Source organism: Macrobrachium rosenbergii, chromosome 20 (genome assembly GCF_040412425.1).
Source record: "Macrobrachium rosenbergii isolate ZJJX-2024 chromosome 20, ASM4041242v1, whole genome shotgun sequence".
Lineage (NCBI taxonomy): Eukaryota > Metazoa > Arthropoda > Malacostraca > Decapoda > Palaemonidae > Macrobrachium > Macrobrachium rosenbergii.
Window position 1 is genome coordinate 9,935,001 of NC_089760.1, and position 20,000 is coordinate 9,955,000.

Consider the following 20,000-nt stretch of genomic DNA (forward strand, 5'->3'; position numbering starts at 1 on the left):
CATGATCACAGATAATTATTTTTTTAAAGTACACTGATGCCAACAAATCTTTATTTAAAAATGAGATAGGAAGTCTTGATACTGTAAAAGGAAAGCGACTTCTTCGATGAGCTTCGAATCATAAGCAAAGTAGAATGTCTTTTCAGCAATAGATGAAATGCTAAATTTCCTGATACTATGATTTACAACAACACATTATTGATCAACCAGCCAACGGTACGAAGCAATAAGATAGTCATATCGATGTTTTATCTACATAGTTTTTTTCAGAAAATATTGCACTGCTGGTTCTTTCCTGTATCACTGCTGACGCTAATTATCCCCTATAATTACACGACAAAGCGGATTTCTGGTAACAGGAAGCACTGCCACTTTATATATTTAAAGGAAACTAATTTTCGTAAAATATTAATAAAATGGAAAATTGAGTATTACTTTGACTCACTATTATTATAAATATTTTTTGGAGAACAATGGAAATCAAACATTAAACGTCTTTGTTTACATTCACGCCACGATTAATTACCAGTTAACGGTGCGCACCAATTAAATCCTTCAACCACCTACTTCAGGTTATTGATTGGTTAGTCTAAATCGAATTATAATAAAACCAGGCATCCGGAACAATTTTATGTTTCAATACGCCTTCATAACTTTGATTTTTTTTTCTTACAGAAATGTTAGTCCCATTGCAAAATTTCTGGTCATATTTCAATATGTTTATTTGTAAAATAAATATATTGAACATAAAATTGTTTATGACTTTACAAATAAAAATCAGAAAAAATTCTTTGCCGCAAATTACAAGATCCCAAGATTGATGTTGAATGCGATAGCCAAATGCTTATGACCTTTAGTCTCTTATTTTTCATAAATCTATTTTTGGATCAAAATATGCATCAACCCCGTGTTTTGTTTCTTTAAGCTTTATATTCGTTTTGGGTCTATCCTCCAAGAACAATAGAAGGTTGGCATTAGGGAGCAGATTAGACTGTCCTGCAATAATCTCAGACCTTCAATATGCAATCATCTCGAGCACTGTACGAAACCTTTTCCCAACCACCGATTTCCACTCTCGGTTTAAGAGACACACTAGACATGAAACCAGGTCCAAGGATTTTTCAATGTTCAAAAGGCAAGAGAATGAAAATGTTGAAAATTTATGAGACGTGAAAATGAGAAAGTACGCATTCGAAAGAAGAGGAAAGAATTTCAAAAGAAATCGAGTTCATTACTTGACGTAACTTACTGTCTGCGTGCACGAGTTGAATTTTTCAGTTCGGGTATTGCAAACGATTTTACGCAAGGAATGAAAAATTGGTAATGAAGTACTTATGTTGGGCGGAAATACGAGAGGACAATATAAAGAAACAAAAGACATCGAATGAAAGGAAATCCCCCTTATTAGGGCCAGCCTTAGAAAAGGAAGAAAAGCCTCAAGACAGTGTAGAGCTACGCACCATTAATTAGAAAGAAACTTTAGGAGGAGGTCGGGAGTAGAGGAAGTGTCTGGGAGGAAGATTGGTGAGAGAGGAGAACGAAGAGGATATTAAAAAAGATAAGAGTTGAAGAGGGGAAGAAGGAAGAAGAAGAAGAAGAAGAAGAAGAAGAAGAAGAAGAAGAAGAAGAAGAAGAAGAAGGAAGGGGATTAGGAACTCTTCGAGAAGATGAGAAAAAGGAAAAGGTGATGACTTCTCCAAGTGATGACTTCTCCAAGGGCTCGCCTTCCACCTCATCAACGCTGCATTCACAGGAAAGGTGCCTCACCGTAATAAAGATGGCATTGTGTTCTGATTTTCTCCCCGGACGTGTTCCGAGTAGGGAATTTGCTATAAAAATCTTATTACGAACGAACACCAGAATTTTTGAAAAGGCTGAGGAATATATTATGTAAACTTTAACTAACGAACTTATCTCAGTGCCTTTCATCTTTCTTAATAATTGTAAAATAAAAACATTTCTTATATAGGCTATGGCGAAAACTTCAACTTACCAAAGAGCTAGATGGTCATATCAAATATGCTAATTTATATAATATACTGGACGCAATATTTCATTACACAATCAGCTGATACCCATTAATTAAACAATGTACCTCAGATTTTACATTTAGGTCGTGAACCAAATAACAAAACGAAGCCCTTAAGAGGTTATGTTATTTATTAGTTAACCTATTAATATTATGTTCATATTGGCAGCGAAATTCTTCAAGGTTATAACAACAATATATGATGTGAATATCACGTACAGAAAAAACTGACTGACTTGAGAACAATGAACTATAGCTTACTGCACTCTCAAGATATAAACCAGAACATTGTAACGTAAGTATTTTGGTGTACTAAAATACAAAAACGATGTATTTTATAAAAAGGAAAAATGAATCCTAAATAAACTGAAGAGTATTATCGATGGAATACGAGAATTTGATAGGATATTTGTGGTTGGCGATAAAAGTGGAAAAGCTGATGTATACAAAGTTTTGGACATTATAATGACAGGGAAATTTAATGCAATTTACTAAAGCCTTTTCTACAAATAATCAAATAATTGAAAAACTTTTTTGTAACACAAGGACATCCATAAAGGCAAGTGGGTCTGTAAAGAAACCAGGTGGCTCACATAGGCATTAGTGGGAAGAAATATAATGTTAAGGAATATTATGAGCTATAAAGGAGCAGAACTCGGCAGTGATCATCTGGTAATTGCTTCTATAAATCAGAAAATACGAAAACTAAACTAACAAGTTGGCTGTTTACCTAGGTTCAACACAATAAACTTTGAAGACGATGAACATTCAAAGGCGTTTGCAATTGAAATGCAAAAAAAAAAAAAAAAAAAAAAAAAAAAAAGTTTGCCGTTCCACAAACCATATCTGAAGAGGTTCAAACAATTATTGAGGACTGATTTAACATCATAAATGTATATCAATCTACTGGAAAAGATGTACTAAGATAGGGGATTACAAAATAGGGGAGACAACAGGAATAATTTGAAACTGCTGAAGCGTTGCCAGAGGGAATGGGAGCTTTACCTACATTATCACTTGATGAAAATTAAAGACAAACTTTGCCAGCAAAGCACAGACATATATATATACACATACTGTACATATATATATGTATTTACATATGTATAGGTATATATATAAATGTATAACTGAATCACGAAAATATGGAACGTGATGAATATATAAATAAAGACAAAACCCACGAAGGAATGAGAAACGCTGGCATGCTGTGAGGCCTTTCGACTGTCGTCCTTTACTCAGCAGTCTGCTAAGTAAAGGACGACAGTCGAAAGGCCTCGCAGCACTCCAGTGTTTTTTTTCCTTCATGGATTTTGTTTTATATATTTATATATATATATATATATATATATATATATATATATATATATATATATATATATATATATATATATATATATATATATACATACACATACAAACACACCTGCAGTTTTACCTAAAAGAGTAACGTAATGCTTCCATTTCTAACCTCCCTTAAAAAAAAAGAAAAAAAAAAAGTCTTACGCTCGCTTTCGCAAGCTTACATATTTTCCCTGCATGAGATAAACGGTAGGCAGGCGGCGGTATCAGAAGGAAAACTTGAGACCCTCTCATCCAGGTTAACGAGAGTTCTTCATCACTAACTTAATGGGCCCTCGCCTTTAAGAGAGATTCTCTCAGGTATCTGTTTTCGCTAAAAAAAGAAGCCATGCACTCGCTGCCAACGTCTCCTTTTCATCAGGGGGTTTTCTGGCGACATTTGATGCGTTGTTTGTAACCCTATTTTATTTATTCCAAGCTGGTTTGTCATCATTATTGTATTGTTTGCAAGGAATTCAAAATAAAATCAAAACAGTGTTCTTGATATCTTAAAAAATAGTGACTCTTCATTTTAGAATAGATATATTTTCTTTTGATCTGAATCTCCCGTTATTAAAAAAAATTTAGCCCCGAGGACTACTAACAGTATCTATTTCACAATACACAAAAGTGTAAGTCGTCCTTTTCTTTTTACTATACGTTTAATATTTAGATAATCTACTTAAGTGGCTCATAATGTTCTCTACTAAACAAGAAAATCATATTATTTTTAAAATAGCGTCTTCACGAGGCAATTTACCATGATGTTCATAGTTTTGAATGTTTCTTGTTTATTTAGGTTTACAGTCCTATGGTATGAATTTGTAGTTTGCTTGAAGGTGATGTTAAAAACAGAAAATATTATATATATATGTGTGTATGTATATATATATATATATATATATATATATATATATATATATATATATATATGTGTGTGTGTGTGTGTTTGTGTGTATGTGTGTTTATATATATATATATATATATATATATATATATATATATATATATATATATATATATATATATATATATATATATATATATATATATATATATATATATATATATATATATATATATATATATATATATATATATATATATATATATATATATATATATATATATATGATGTATGACTGTGTATGTGATTATGCATGGTGCTTTGTGGGACGTGTCTTACAATACGACAGTCAGAAAAATACAATTATCATACAAAAACAGCATATTTCTGCTGTCAAATTCAATGCTGTTCACAGGTGTAAGAGGGAAGCAGGAGGAAGACTTGAGCTCTTAATACATTAAGTTGTACCAACCGTAAAAGGATTTCCTCTCTGTGTCTACCATATAAATGGTCTTGTTGCCTACCTGCTTTTCACAGTCACCTATTATCTGGTCTGAATTAGTGGCACCTTCATTTTTGGTATTCTATCAACTTTCCTTTTAGATATCGATAAGCCTTTAATAGTTCTTGCAATCAAATACACACACAATAATATATATATATATATATATATATATATATATATATATATATATATATATATATATATATATATATATATATATATATGTGTTACGGCCAGAACCCGAAATTGTCCAAAGTGGGAAGTGGCCGAGGTTGTGTGGCCAAGGTCTGATTATTTGAAATTAACTGCGTATAATGTTTTTCATCGCCGTGTTTAATAATAGCCCCTCAGGAATCAAATGTCCATAAGTGCATGTGTTCCCCAAGGGGGCTAGTACAAAACACGGCAAAACGGTGTAGATGAATCACTGTTTTGCCTTGTTTAGTACTAGCCCCTCGGTAATCAAATACCCTGAAGTGAATTGGTGATTTCACGAAATTCCTCAAAATTTCAGGACTTTCGTGAAATCCCTGGTTTCAAAGTCTTAAACATATATATATGTATATATATAATATATATATATATATATTATATATATATATATATATATATATATATATATATATATATATATATATATATATATATATATATATATATATATATATATATATATATTCCCGGATATATGTAAAATCAATATTTATACAGTATATATATATAATTATCAAAGTACTGGCAAATCAGCGAATCATCAAAGTACTGGCAGCCCCATTGGGGAGTAGTACCGTCAGTGCGTTACTAGTGTCTGCAACCTTCCTTCGGCCTCTACTTCACTTGCATTTTAGCCTTTTAGTTGACCTCCATTCCGGCTTCCTTTCTTCAATCTTGCTGCCCTGTCTCTCTAATTATTACTTCCTAGAGCAAATGCATGGGAATTCTCCCAGGTCCACCTTTGAATCCTTGTATAGTGTCTTCATTTTCTGGATCTCTTGACCTTGCTGTCCAAAAACTCCGCCTCCTTATTTTCAGTCTTAAGCGCTGAGTGGCCGGGAGCACCCACACGCTCGGCCTAACAACGTATTTTCATAAAATCAAAGCATTTGAAAGCATTGGTTGTAATATGCAATCACATAATAACAAGACTTCTAGGTAGGGATAACTGAGAGGCACCTGTGCCGTCTGGTCCGGTGTCTAATATGAATGCGCCTTAACTATTTAACGTTTGGGCCGTGGGCTATAGACGAACAGACGAAAAACATATTTTTTGGGGAAGAATTTTGGTCCACCTTCGACAATAAATAACTTTAAAGGATTTTATAGTGAATTATTGCTAAACGCATCATACAGATTTCACGAATAAACAGAATAATTCCCCATTCACTGAGCTGTGATTAGCCTTCATTATTTGGTTCCATATTTCACTCTTTACAAAGGGTCCATTGATAATTTCCTCCACTAAATGGGAGTTAGTTTCCGTACTGGATGTTCACTATCAAATCCCGAACAGTCCATTATACGCGAACATAGCAAAAAATGTAAAGATCCCATTAAATATGACAATTTCATTATTGTGGGTCAAAACTCCAGCCCAAATGAATTATTGATCCTCGAGAGTGTCTTCATCAAACAGCTTGTTCCGCAGTTGAACACCCAGTCCACCTTCACGCCCTTGTACCATTCTTAACCTGTTGTTTTTGTTTTTGTTTATCTCTTGCCATGGTAGGTCGATCCCCAGTGCTCCTCAAATATTTCTTAACTTTGTAATTTTGTTTTGTATCTTTTTTGTATCTTTATCTGAACTTTTAATCAACATATCTGCTTTTAATTTCTCGTGTAATTTTGTCAGTCTTGGGTGTACTTTTAAGAATGTGTGAAGTTTTGGTTTTCATTTTAATTGGTGTATAAACGATTTTTTAGACAACTAGCAAATTCATAAACTTTTTATTGGTCGTTATTTATTGTACAGAACCCTGAGGACGCATTCAGCTGAATGCGAAACGCTTCGAAATAAATTGTAGTACTTCGCCATATTTGTTCCTGCTCCTGCTCCTGTATGTATATATATGTATATGTGTATATATATATATATATATATATATATATATATATATATATATATATATATATATATATATATAATAAAAACACAATCACTTGTGGAACAGAAATAAATTTGACTCACATCAGGATCGAACCCAGGTCTTTCAATTGAAAGGCAAGGACACTGCCCACTGGGCCATACAGGTCATAAAAGAATTTGGAACCTGAAGGCCACTGCATCCCAGGAATTACCTGGGCAAGCTAACTGCTTGCATACCAGCGTGTTTTCCCAACTTCCTGACTCAGCAATGACCCAACTGACAGCATTTCATTCGAATTATCACTTCTGAGTTAGCTTGCCCAAGTAATTCCTTGGATGCAGTTGCCCTCAAGTTCCAACTTCTTTTATGACTTGTATGGCCTAGTGGGCAGTGCCCTTGCCTTTCAATTGAAAGACCTGGATTTGATCCTGATGTGAGTCAGAAATTTATATATATATATATATGTATATATATATATATATATATATATATATATATATATATATAAATTATATAATTTATATACATATATATATATATATATATATAATATGTATATATATCATATAACATATAACAAATGATTACAAACCGGACAAATCTATCAATAATAGCCACTTCAGCACAGCTAGAGCTCAGACCCATTCTTTTAAACAAGTTAAAATCAGAGCGTGTGCAGGAATGTCCAAATAAATATCCATGATCACGCGGCTTTCCGAACAGCGGAAGCAAAAGGAACTTTTTTTTTTTTTTTGGTCGAGGGCGAGGGGGTAAGGGAGGACGGGAGGGGGGGGGGGCGGTTCCTTATCTGTTGGTGCTTCATTTGACCTTATTGTCACAAATTTGTAGAAGTTTTGGCGGTAAATATCAGGTTTTGGTCTTCTTACTTTTTTTCTGCTTTAGCCACACCCTTTTTGCTCATTCGCACAGACCAGGTCTGTGGCAGTGTGTGTGTGTGTGTGTGTGTGTGTGTGTGTGTGTGTGTGTGTGTGTGTGTGTGTGTAGATATATATATATATATATATATATATATATATATATATATATATATATATATATATATATATATATATATATATATATATATATATATATATATATATAGTATATATAATCTGTTCAGAGCGTAAGCCATTTCCAATAATAGCCATAAATTTCAAGAGTAAAATCAACACCAAGTCGCAGTCACATTTATATTTTATACTGCTAGATCGTTGATGAATCCCTCCGCTATAAAGTGACAATAATAACCGCTCCTTACACCTATAAAGAACGCTCATCAGCAGTCCGCCAGAGCATTACACAAACAGCACCTATCACTTCTATCTTCTGTCCTATCCATTTATTTTTTCACTGCATTTCTCTAACCGTTGACTTCCTTAATACTTCTCAGTAATATATTCTTTTCACGAACCTAACATTTTCCATCTTTCCACATAACCGAACCATCATAAAATATTCAATTCCTTCTTTTTACCCTCGGTAACATCTTACCATCCCTGTGTATGAAAATTTGTCATCCTATTAATACTACCTACACTAAGTACACTATTAATCTCAACAGCTTCAACTTTTTTTTACTTGCATTCAAAATCTACATTTCACGTTCATAAAGGAGAGTAGATTATAAAACCCCTTCATGTATCCCCACCTTGGTTTCCGTAGACAGTTCAAGACTTCTCCCAAAATATTTGCACACTCCCCATAACCGTTCTTGCTTAACCTATTTTATGACACACAGTCACCGATTTTGTTTACTCGCGAACACTTGTGTAGATCAAAAGCTTCCATTCTCACAATATCCATATAAATATTACTTGCTCCAGACTCCTGCTCTTGCTCACATTTTCTCTCAATTTTCTCTTGGGTTTTCCCAGTGTTTAATATACTTTTAGTCGTCTCTATTACAGTTAACTTTGTCAAGTATACCTCTCACCCAGTCATCAAGTCGTCGTCAGCCACTTAATCATGTTATTACAACTGTGTGAGTGTGTGTGTGTGTGTCTATGGGGGAATGCGTGTATTTATGGCTGTGTGTGTGTGTGTGTGTGTGTGTGTGTGTGTGTGTGTGTGTGTGTGTGTGTGTGTGTGTGTTTTCCAAATGAGCATTTCTGTTTGTATACACTTGAATGGATATGTTACTTGGTGTCATATTCTATTCTTGGATAGAATAAGCAATACAAAACTAATATTCATCAAAATGAAAGGCCGAGATAATTCCATTATTTAACCAAATCTTTACTAAAACTCGCTATTGTTTATCATCCTACCCAGTCAACAACTGCTGGCATATTTTAGATGCCCGTTCGTATTTTAGGTGGGTAAAATAGCGTGAACGCGAGATTTTCACACATTACTTCTCATGGCATGGCAACATTTCAATTATGACTGTAGATTTTATGCTCATAAAGGAAAATGACATTTATAAAAATTTCATTTATTCCAGAAATTATCTATATTACAGCATTCCTTAATGTGTCTCTTTGGATAACATCCTGTTATGAAGTAATAAATGTAAATAACCCTACTATTACCGTACACACTGAGTAAATAAACATATCGTCGAAAAGTGGCATCAGGTTTCTATTACTTCCAGTGACTTTTTGTAGCTCTGACAAACAGCGGCAGCAAAAATATTATGGAAGCTAATATTCTCTAGTATTTGAAACTTGTACATTTTTATTCGATTTTTTTTCTTTTGCAGGTTACATGTCAAATGGAAAGTATCTTGTAAATTTCACGTTTCATCATATATTCTTATCCGTATAAGTCACACAACGAAATTAATTCCTTGAAAAATATTTCAATAATAACTACAGATTACTTGGAATTAAAAGCAAAGGATGACTCGTCATGGAGAGCCAAATAAAATAATGAACTACGAGATAAAAATACTGTGTAAAGTTGTTCGTTTTGTGTGAGAAGAAAACGTTGTTGGTTTGAGCTGGAATGGAGAGAAAGCAAAACAGTAGTTGTAGCAGTGTAAGTTGAAATAGTTCAAGTGGTTTGTTAGTGGACGAAAACTTTTCTGTTTCAAGTTAAAAGTTCTTTGGCTTGGTTCCAACGACCTCCCGGATTGTGTTTGTTGACAATTTCTTCCTTAAGCTGTAATATGTTTTCTATTTCTAGTTTTTTGTTCGTCTGCATTCGCATGCGTCCTTGTATCTGATAAGTGCCGTGCCATCACAAAATCAAATACATCTTCACGCTTCGTTTTAATTGCGAGAGGACAGATATTTTAACTGATATTCCTAAAAATGATTATTTTCTTTTAATGATAAATGTATAAAATCTGTGTGTGTGTGTGTGTGTGTGCATTACTACCATTCTTGCTGGATGCCAGTCACATCAATGCCCATGGCTATCTCGAACGGTGTCGGCATGGTGGTACGTGTCTATTACGATGGTAATCAGTCGAAATTGTGGAGAAAAAACCTGTCCCGTACGGCAATAAGGGCGCGAAAGAATTAGGACTAATAACCTCACCCATTTGCTAAAAATTTCTTGGTTACGTTAAATAGTTGACACTTTTTGGTAATTAGGTTCAAAGGGAATATATGACATGTGAAAAATAGTTCCAACAGTTAGAATGGCTTCGCGTAAACCGAGATTTGATGTTACTACAAGCGTTCTTTGGGAACTACAATATATTCCCCCTGCGCATGAGCAGCAATTCCACTTCTAAGATCCTCCTCCCCCACCTTTAGGGAGTATGTTATAAAGGAAGACAGAGATGACTGAGATTTGTGGAAGTGAAAGCACCAAAAATACACGTTGGAGACAGTAATTCTGATGATGATATCTGTATGTCTACATATGCATAAACAGATATATTTTACAACAGTTGGGCATTTGTATGGTAATGTACTGTGTTTAGCCGAAAGTAAAACAACATCCAGTATGCCATTCATCACTCTGCCTCGGAATAATTGTAAGTGGGTTAGCAAACTTAAAAGGGGGTTGTGTCAGTGACAGAGTGGTAGAAATGGAGAGATCAGTGCCAGATTAGTAAAGAATTTGAAGGACGGTGATCATAAATGTAGCTGGGACTGGCTTCTTGGCAACGTTAGTTTTTCTTTTTTATTTGGAGTAGTAGCAGTATTAAAGTAGTTTAACCAGACCACTGAGCTGACTTTCAGCTCTTATAGGGCTGGCCAGAAGGATTAGAATAAAATACCACACAGGCACACGTTCTCACACTGTAACACATACACGCAGCAAATACATTTACTCAAGCTTCCACACTAAAAAGGTAGATTAAAATTCATAATAAGTTAAGTAATATTTTTTTAAAAACTAAATTTAAATTCGACAAATGCTATGTTTTCGTGCTTTTGTTATTTGCTTATTTTTAGATTTTATCTATCAAACCACAGTTGCTCATGGACAACAAAATCGGAACGACTGAAAATGTAAAAGATTCTGACAAAACTTCATTTACTGATTTATTTCCAAAGGTTGACAGTCGCTGTTGGTCATACTTTGGACACTTACACAATACATGTTTGACCGTTACCATCATCTTGCACTCTGAGCACTCTGGAGCCAGGCCACGTGGGCTGCTCATTAAGTGCCCATGTGTCAGACGAGTATGGTCTATTCTGAGACGTGTTAGAATTACTTGTGCGTGTCTCTAATTGACCACCGTGTCACACTTCATCAAAGGCCTTGGAGACCACTCTTGAAATGAAATTGCATCTATGACCTAGACTTATGTGAACTCAAGCTGGTTCACATTCAGCATTTAGGACCTGATCGATCCCGTATAGGTGGTTCTTTTAAGGATGTTAGTCAGCCCTTCTAGCAGAGAGATCAATCTATAATTACCTACATAATTCGATTCATAATGCAAATATGTTTGCAAAGTTCGCATAGTTCATTTTTAAGGCCATAAGACAGTAAGCAGCCCTTGCTTAAGACTTGATTGGAGAAATTTGTATAGACATATTAAGCTTTTTCTGTTAGTTCATCGGGACTCTTCCTCCGTGGTGATAGATGACTGAACAGGGACCTCAAGATTTATATAATATACCAACTGGTATTTTTCTGTCCAGACAAACCAGTCCATAAAAGGTGATTCACCTCTCCTTTCTCAAGCTTTTGGTTAAACTCCCTCTCAAGCTCAGCAGCAGAGCGCTGGCTCTCCTACTGACAGATTCCAAATTTCCCTTATCAAGAGGACCTGAATGGGGCGTCCTTTTCCTTATCTCTGTTACTGCTGTCCATCTATCATTACCATGTAAAGAGTGGAATGGTAAATTATCCAGTACTTGGTTTCTAGGTAGGTCTTCCAACTTTCTGCTCATATAGCCTGATGCTCAGCATGATCCTGCTCGGATTTTCTCAGAATTCTTTCTTCATTCTGGGCCTCATTCACTCCCTATCAGGTCTCACCCATTGCTTGGAATAGTTTTACAGGTGTCTATGTTGTCAGAGCCTCTGAAGCAAAATACATACGAAGGTTTAGTAGCTGTTACTTCCGTTGATTCACAATTGACCGTTTTTTAAATCTGTCATACAAATACATGGTCTTCTTGATCATCACATTATCTGATTTGCCTTGCAGACATCCATCTTCCTGAAAATTATGGTCTGTCATTGCAGTCAATTAGCTTGCGCTAGGGCCATGACGGCACCAGCAGATAGCAGAGACTGAGGACGATAGGAAGGTAGTCTTACATGGCCAGATCACTTTGTTAAAGAGTGTTGCTAAGACAGTCGACAGAATTCCCCAACAGGATATCAGGCTTCCCATCTCACATTAGGCTATGTAAGTTTTGAATTCTAGGTACATTATTATTATCAGGATCCTGGCTTCCAGTCCCGTATCCTTCTCTTGTGTATTATGGCTGCATGAGGAGTATCCTCCTCTTATGTGTTATGGTTGCATGAGGGACACTGAAGTATGCAAGGATTATCGTCTTGAAAGTTTTCTAAGCGCTCTATAGGAATATTTCTGTCTTCTTGGGCACTCCACTTTATAACTACTATAAACAGACCAGGTATTGTGTTCATCTGAATGGCTAATACACCCTCACTGAAGTTATTGTGAAGTCTGCACTTTTTTCGCTGCAATGGCTACGGCAACCAGTCGTTAATCAAAAATACATTTATGGACACTATAGCCCGTTAAAAATCTTCCTTGAACTAACTAGGCCACAATCCTACAAGGAAATTAGCAACATCCCTTTGACCTTCTTTCATATGAGGCCTTTTTCCTGTGTTGAATACCTATTTCAGTTTCATGAAACGCGGTGCCTTTTTTGTTCTAAGAGTTTTAGTCTGTATCAGAAGAATGCTTTCAAGAGCTCACTATGCGCTTTACGCATATGATTTCTAGTGTATACAACCGTAACAAACATTTTCCAGCTACCTAAATATAACGATTGTACAGTGCAGATTTTTGCATGTCAGGGCCAATGTATATACGTTGTGGTTATCTACAAACACACTTCTATGCAAAACAGGCTGCAGTGTAATAGAATTACATATTCACTTTTGTTTACATATACATGCAAAAAAATGGTCCACATTTAAGTGACATTGCTAAGCTCATGAATGAAAGATAGATATCTTCTTCTTCTTCGTTTTAACGTGCTTTTTCCCATTTTTATATGGGGTAAGCACGATGCCTTCTTTTTGAAGGACTTTGATTTGGCCTTATACTTATATATTTTTATACATCTGAGTTCATCTAAGGATAAAAAGATAAACAGATGCATAATAATAAAGAAAACAACAACAACAATAATAATAATAATAATAATAATAATAATAATAATAATAAAAAAAAATCTTCATTAACGACTTGAGAGAGAGAGAGAGAGAGAGAGAGAGAGAGAGAGAGAGAGAGAGAGAGAGAGAGAGAAAAATCTGAGATTTAAAGAAGATGAACCGATGTACTTATTTTTGTGTGGTTTTAAGTTCATACCGTGTTGCCCCTACTTGCCCACACGATCGATGAGATAAAGGTTATAAGTAAGGCACTAAAGTAGTCTCTTATTTGGTCGTTCATTTAACATTTTCTATAATTATCCATTAACATCTGTCTACATTTCATTGCCCCATTTCAGTGTACATATATATCCTATATATATATATATATATATATATATATATATATATATATATATATATATATATATATATATATATATATATATATATATATATATATATATATATTTATATATGTATTTATGTAGTTTTTACCACTAAAGACGTCATTATTCTGGCTTCAAAATAATTATCACGATTTTGCATAACCCCCCCAAAAAAAAAATTGTGCCCATTTGTTTTATTATCATTTAGAAATAATTTCTGGTTCTTTTACATTATATCAGTCGCATAACACTCGAATGAAAATCAAATAAAATAATAATGATAAATATGAAAAAGAATGATCGAAGTATACCACAATATTGTTATTCCTATGATTTTTTATCACTACTGAAAGCTATAACATTGATAAGAAATAAAATTAACAAATCATAAAAATACCTCCTGCTTTGTTCTTACATGTACTGTATATGCTGTTGATGTTTATATTAGTTTATCATCGGCGATATAGCACAATACTTAGTCACTGCTTTTGTTGTAATATTCATTTTGGCACTAACCATATTTTGCGATTAAATGAAATCAACATCTACTCTTACTTTTTCATTCTGAAGTTCGACTATTGACAAGCGTTGGTATATTTAGAGTACTGTTTTCCTTAAAATACAATATTTCGTGACTACGATCTGACTGAATATCTGAAAATGACTAATATTCTCGTAATACTCAGAATATCATGCGGAGGAGACCTCAGCTCAACTTCATACCAATAAGTTTCTCCTAAGTCTATGAAGTTTTTCAAAAGTGCCTTTTTGACACTGGTAAATGACCCACTTCCAGCAATGCATGCGTGCTTGAGTGGTCAGTAAATAAAACTGAAAACCACAAGATTTTTTTCTTCCTCGTTCTTAAATCTTCTTATGATATACTACTTTAAATTGTTAACGTCACTTCCTGCGCCTGCAGAATGAATTTGTTTTTAAGTCAGTTTTTTTTTTATCAACTCTTTGTAAGATAAAAAAATAATTTACTTTTGGCCAAATTATTGAACGTGTTTGAGAATCTTTTTCATACAAGGACATGATGTTTGAATAGGTATATTTTTCAGCAGAAACATTCAGCAAAACATCGAAAATTCTGTGTTCGTTGTAGTAACGAAAGGTTTGGTCGGTCAAATTATCGTCCATATTTCCTTTTACGAAAGTAGACGGTATTTCCCGATTAATCGGAGCAGACTGACCAATAACAGGACACAGCGATAGCGAGCATCCCCCTCTCTTCGAATTGAACGCCCGTTACATTAGACAGAATTCCGGACTAACAACATTCCCTTTTAGACTGCTGCTCAGTCTGTCAGATTATTCTCCTCATTTTAGAAAAGCACGTTTTACGAGAGGCATCATGTGTGTTTGTCATTAGAGCAGATCCGGTGCCCTACGTCATATCCCGGCATTCGACGCCCACTCCCCGCCTATACCTGGCAATTACCTAAAACGCGGTGTTATGAGAACGGATGAAGTAGGTGATACCTAGATTTCTGCCTGTGATTTTCCTGCCGGAATTTATCTCTCCCCATCCCCGCTCTGTCATGTCCATGCAGGTTACGAGACAATCCAGATGATTTATGAATCCTTGCTCCTATACAGGCGGCTATGTTTTTGCTCTGATCGATAACATATGGACGAATAAACTGGAGTAAACGTTGTGGAAGCCGTTGTGAGAGATACGTTATCTTTCGGACCACTTTATCTCCATTTTGTAAAGCACTTGCGGTCTTCCAGCTGGTGATGGTGACTGAGATCAAAGGATTATAATCAAATGCTGATCGATTAGTGTCTGTGATTTCCGTCCAATCATATCTCAGCTTCAAACTCAACCGGCGGAAACCTATTTCACTGCCGCCGCAGAGTGATGCCAGCTCGATCATTTGACCTCCAACCGATGCATCAACGCCCAGCCTTGCGGGCGGACGGACGGCAGTGACAGACGCCCCCCGGTTTCGAATGGAACCATGTATTACCTTGATATACTGACCCGCTGCGTGGGGCTCTCATATCAAATACTTCTGTCAATACCGAACAAATATATCTTTTCAACGACCGATTAGCTCGGGTTATAATCGTTGAGTTCCAATAGAAAAAAAGGCGCTGGTAACAATGGCATACATCTTTATAATTTCCTTCATGTGTATATATATATATATATATATATATATATATATATATATATATATATATATATATATATATATATATATATATATTATATATATATATATATATATATATATATATATATATATATATATATATATATATATATATATATATATATATATATATATGTTGGAAAATATCCTACCTAATCGCTTACGAATTCTCTTCCCTTAATATTTATCTATTTCATCATAACTTTTACCGCAGTCAACAAATAAATCCGATTTAGTCCGTTGTAATTCAAGTATTGCTTCAAAAGCTTACATACGAATAATTATATTATATAATACGTGTGTGTATATAATTATTTACACATATATATACAGTATATTTTGTATATACATACATACATATATATATATATATATATATATATATATATATATATATATATATATATATATATATATACACTATATGTGTGTGAAATGAAAAGGTGAATTAATGACTCTTTACTTACGGGAAAATCTGCGACTCCTCAACAGGTCAATGGCCAGTCTAGATTACTCCGAGGATGCTGACTAGTCTCAAACTTGAAACTGAAATACACAAAAGAAATACTTAAGGGAGAATTAAGATATCTGTTGACATAAATATATATATATATATATATATATATATATATATATATATATATATATATATATATATATATATATATATATATATATCAGAAAATTACATCCCAAGTACCTGCCGCTTTCGTATAATACAAACTCAATTTCTGGACAAATTGTGATAGAGGAATATATATAAAAAGGGAAACTTCATAAAAAGAAATATAACTATTAACAAGCAAGACTTCATTATCGTATATAACGAGTAGTTTAAAATAATTTATTGCCTTTACCTTATAATAACTAAAAATACATAGCAAAATTACTTTAGTGAAACAACCAGTCGCTAAAAGGTGACATTATACTTCATTACTATTTAATAACAAGCTAACTATTTAGTTATCCTTATTAGGGTAAAAATTGTTTTTAGCCTTCTGCGAAGATTTGTTACCATTTAGGGAAGATGTATATATAATACAAAAAATTGCTTGGTACCTGGACTTCAATTTTCTCCTTTCCAGTAGTTTTACGAGAGTATATATATATATATATATATATACATATATATATATATATATATATATATATATATATATATATATATATATATATATACTGTGTACACTCATAAAACTACTGAAAAGGAGAAAATTAAAGTCCTGGTACCAAGCAATTTCTTATATTATAGCCTATATACATCTTCCCTAAATGGTAACATATCTTTGCAGTGTATATATACAATACGCACACACACACACACACACACACACACACACATATATATATATATATATATATATATTTCATATATCAACTAAGGTAACTGTTGAATATTCATTTAATGAGAGCATTTTTATGGTTAATTATAAGCATGGTTATGCAGACGTTGTTTGGAAGATTCTACTTCATAAATAAACCCGTGGAATATAAAATTCATGTACGCATTTCCGGAGTCCTCAGTCACTCGGCAGCCTCCCTTACCTCCGCCTTGTGACCTGCCAGCGTCCCATTAAGCGTTATAATTGCAAGACCACATCCATAACTTAGGCAAGAACAAATTAAAGTTTAAATGGCCACTTAGTGGTCACTCTTACCATTAGGTTTTAGGAAATGGCCGTCTATTTATCACATCTTTTTTCACGGAAGGCTAAATTTGTGCTCGAGACTGAAGGTCCACTTGGGTAGGCAGTTATGATCGAGGTGTTTTTAATGTAATTTATCGTATTTTCTGGAACAGGAATGAAATTAAGGTTTGTCTCATATTTTTTAAGAATTGTATCACAACGAAATGTTAATGGGAATCTAAATACCCGGGTACAACATAATATTTTGAAAGGATAAGAGTTATTTAAGCTTATGAGATAAAGAGGAAAACCTTGTTTATCCGTATTTTTTTAAAAAGATTTTTATCACTAAGATGAGAAACTAAATCCCCGTGTATTTCAAAATACTTTAAAAGGATTAGAGTTATTTAAGCACATCAGATAATGAAGTAACCCTTGTCTATCAAGTATCGTAAAAATGAATTAAAATGTTATAAAAATAGATAACAACACAACATTTGCAGATCATTTTTAAGAACAAAAAAGTTACACTTGCTCATCGTAACAATTGTAATATTAACACCTGTTTACCTGCATCTGATTTAAATACTTTGCTTGGGAAGGGATGCAGTTGTTAAACATGGATTTAATACCCTTGTTAAAATACTAAGTATATTAAGGTAATGTTAGCAGGCGAGATTATATAAAGTACTAAGTCACAAGGACCTGTGAAAATGAAAATTAATATAATTTCAGGTAATTGTGAGAGAAGCTTTTGAATAACAGTGAGTTAACTCTTAATGATATTATCTGACAACTTTTAAGGATTAATAGTTCGTTAGATGAAAGTCTTATAATAATTAGCAGAGATTATGTCTCTTTAGTTTAACATATGTTCAAGAGAACATGGAGTCTGCCAGACTTCACTTGTTGCCAAACGTTTCAACGTTTAATAGAAAGTCTCTCTCTCTCTCTCTCTCTCTCTCTCTCTCTCTCTCTCTCTCTCTCTCTCTCTCTCTCTGTGTCTGAAGAGGTACATAAATCTTTTTACATCAACAGTTCTTGAAAAGTGAATTTACCAGCTCGATATGTAATTTTATATAAAAAAATATGGTCTAGATTTCTTTAAGTTTTATTAATATTTGTTACCAAATGTAAATTTTCCTTCTTTTAGACAGCTTTGCTGAAATTACCCTCCTCTTATGAAATAATACGAGTTAAGCAATATAAGGTCATCGATGTTTATAACGTATATATGTATTGCTGAGATGCATTATTTCAGATCCAAGACAGTACAGTTTTCGTTGATTCCTCAGTGGTTTGTGAAACATCAAAAAGCAATAACGAAGCCTTTACCTAACGACCTGCAATATATTTTACCTTTTACTGGTATCTCGAAGCAGTAGCTCATAGTGTTGCACTGCACTGAAAAAATAACCTCACAATAGAAATTTGCAGTGTCCTGTAACTAACCGAAAAATATTCAGATGATACAATAAATCACAAGAAAACATGAATACTTCCTTAACGTTTTTGTAATCTACAGAAATACAAAACAATGAGTTATAACACACACACACACACACACACACACACACACACAGAGAGAGAGAGAGAGAGAGAGAGAGAGAGAGAGAGAGAGAGAGAGAGAGAGAGAGAGAGAGAGAGAGAGAGAGAGAGAGAGAGAATTTTATGAATGCCCATTTGGGTAATGTTTGCAAAACCCATTCTAGTTATCAGTCAAGAGGGGATGTTGGGATTCCATGTAAGAACTACCAACTTAATTGTAATATTTTTTCCTGAACTGTGAACAAAGTATTAAAGCAATTTAATAAAAAATCGAATTGTCAAGGATGCCAGTAGCAGACACCCCCTACCCGGCAACCCCCCAACAACCTACAGAGTCCTAAACCAGTATACAGAGTGCTCTTTTAGCAAGATTAGACAATTGGGTCAAATTTTTGGCAAAGATTGGGCAATAAGACCAAAATTTAGTCCGGGAGCCCCCTCCTAAAAGTCCGAGCTCTCCAATCTGGCCGCTCTTATTGTGGGCCACGGCATATTATAATTTCTAATAAAGTCAGAACGACAGTACCTACGCCTAAATATAGTTTTTTTTTTTTTTAGGTCAAGGAATCTGTGCCCTACACTCATAATACTGCTTTATCCGTCTTGTACTAATTAATTAATTAAATAATATTTCGCTGGAATTCTTCTAGACTAAAAGATTTTGTCAACCCATAGTTCTGTTTAATGTGCTGAAATTGTTATGACAAACATTTTATATCACTGCGTAGAAAGACTGAATTTGCATTTGTA

At 34.0% G+C, this 20,000-nt stretch overlaps 1 protein-coding gene and 1 long non-coding RNA gene across 3 annotated transcripts in view; one reads left to right on the forward strand and one right to left on the reverse strand.

The window, feature by feature from the left end:
* Positions 1–20,000, reverse strand: part of LOC136849041 (uncharacterized) — a 521,318-nt gene that overhangs the window by 409,493 nt on the left and 91,825 nt on the right. The window contains exon 3 of the long non-coding RNA XR_010856211.1: positions 16,542–16,620. This is a non-coding gene — a long non-coding RNA (uncharacterized lncRNA). The remainder of the gene's footprint in view (positions 1–16,541; positions 16,621–20,000) is intronic.
* Positions 1–20,000, forward strand: part of LOC136849039 (uncharacterized) — a 465,615-nt gene that overhangs the window by 311,322 nt on the left and 134,293 nt on the right. The window lies entirely within an intron of this gene.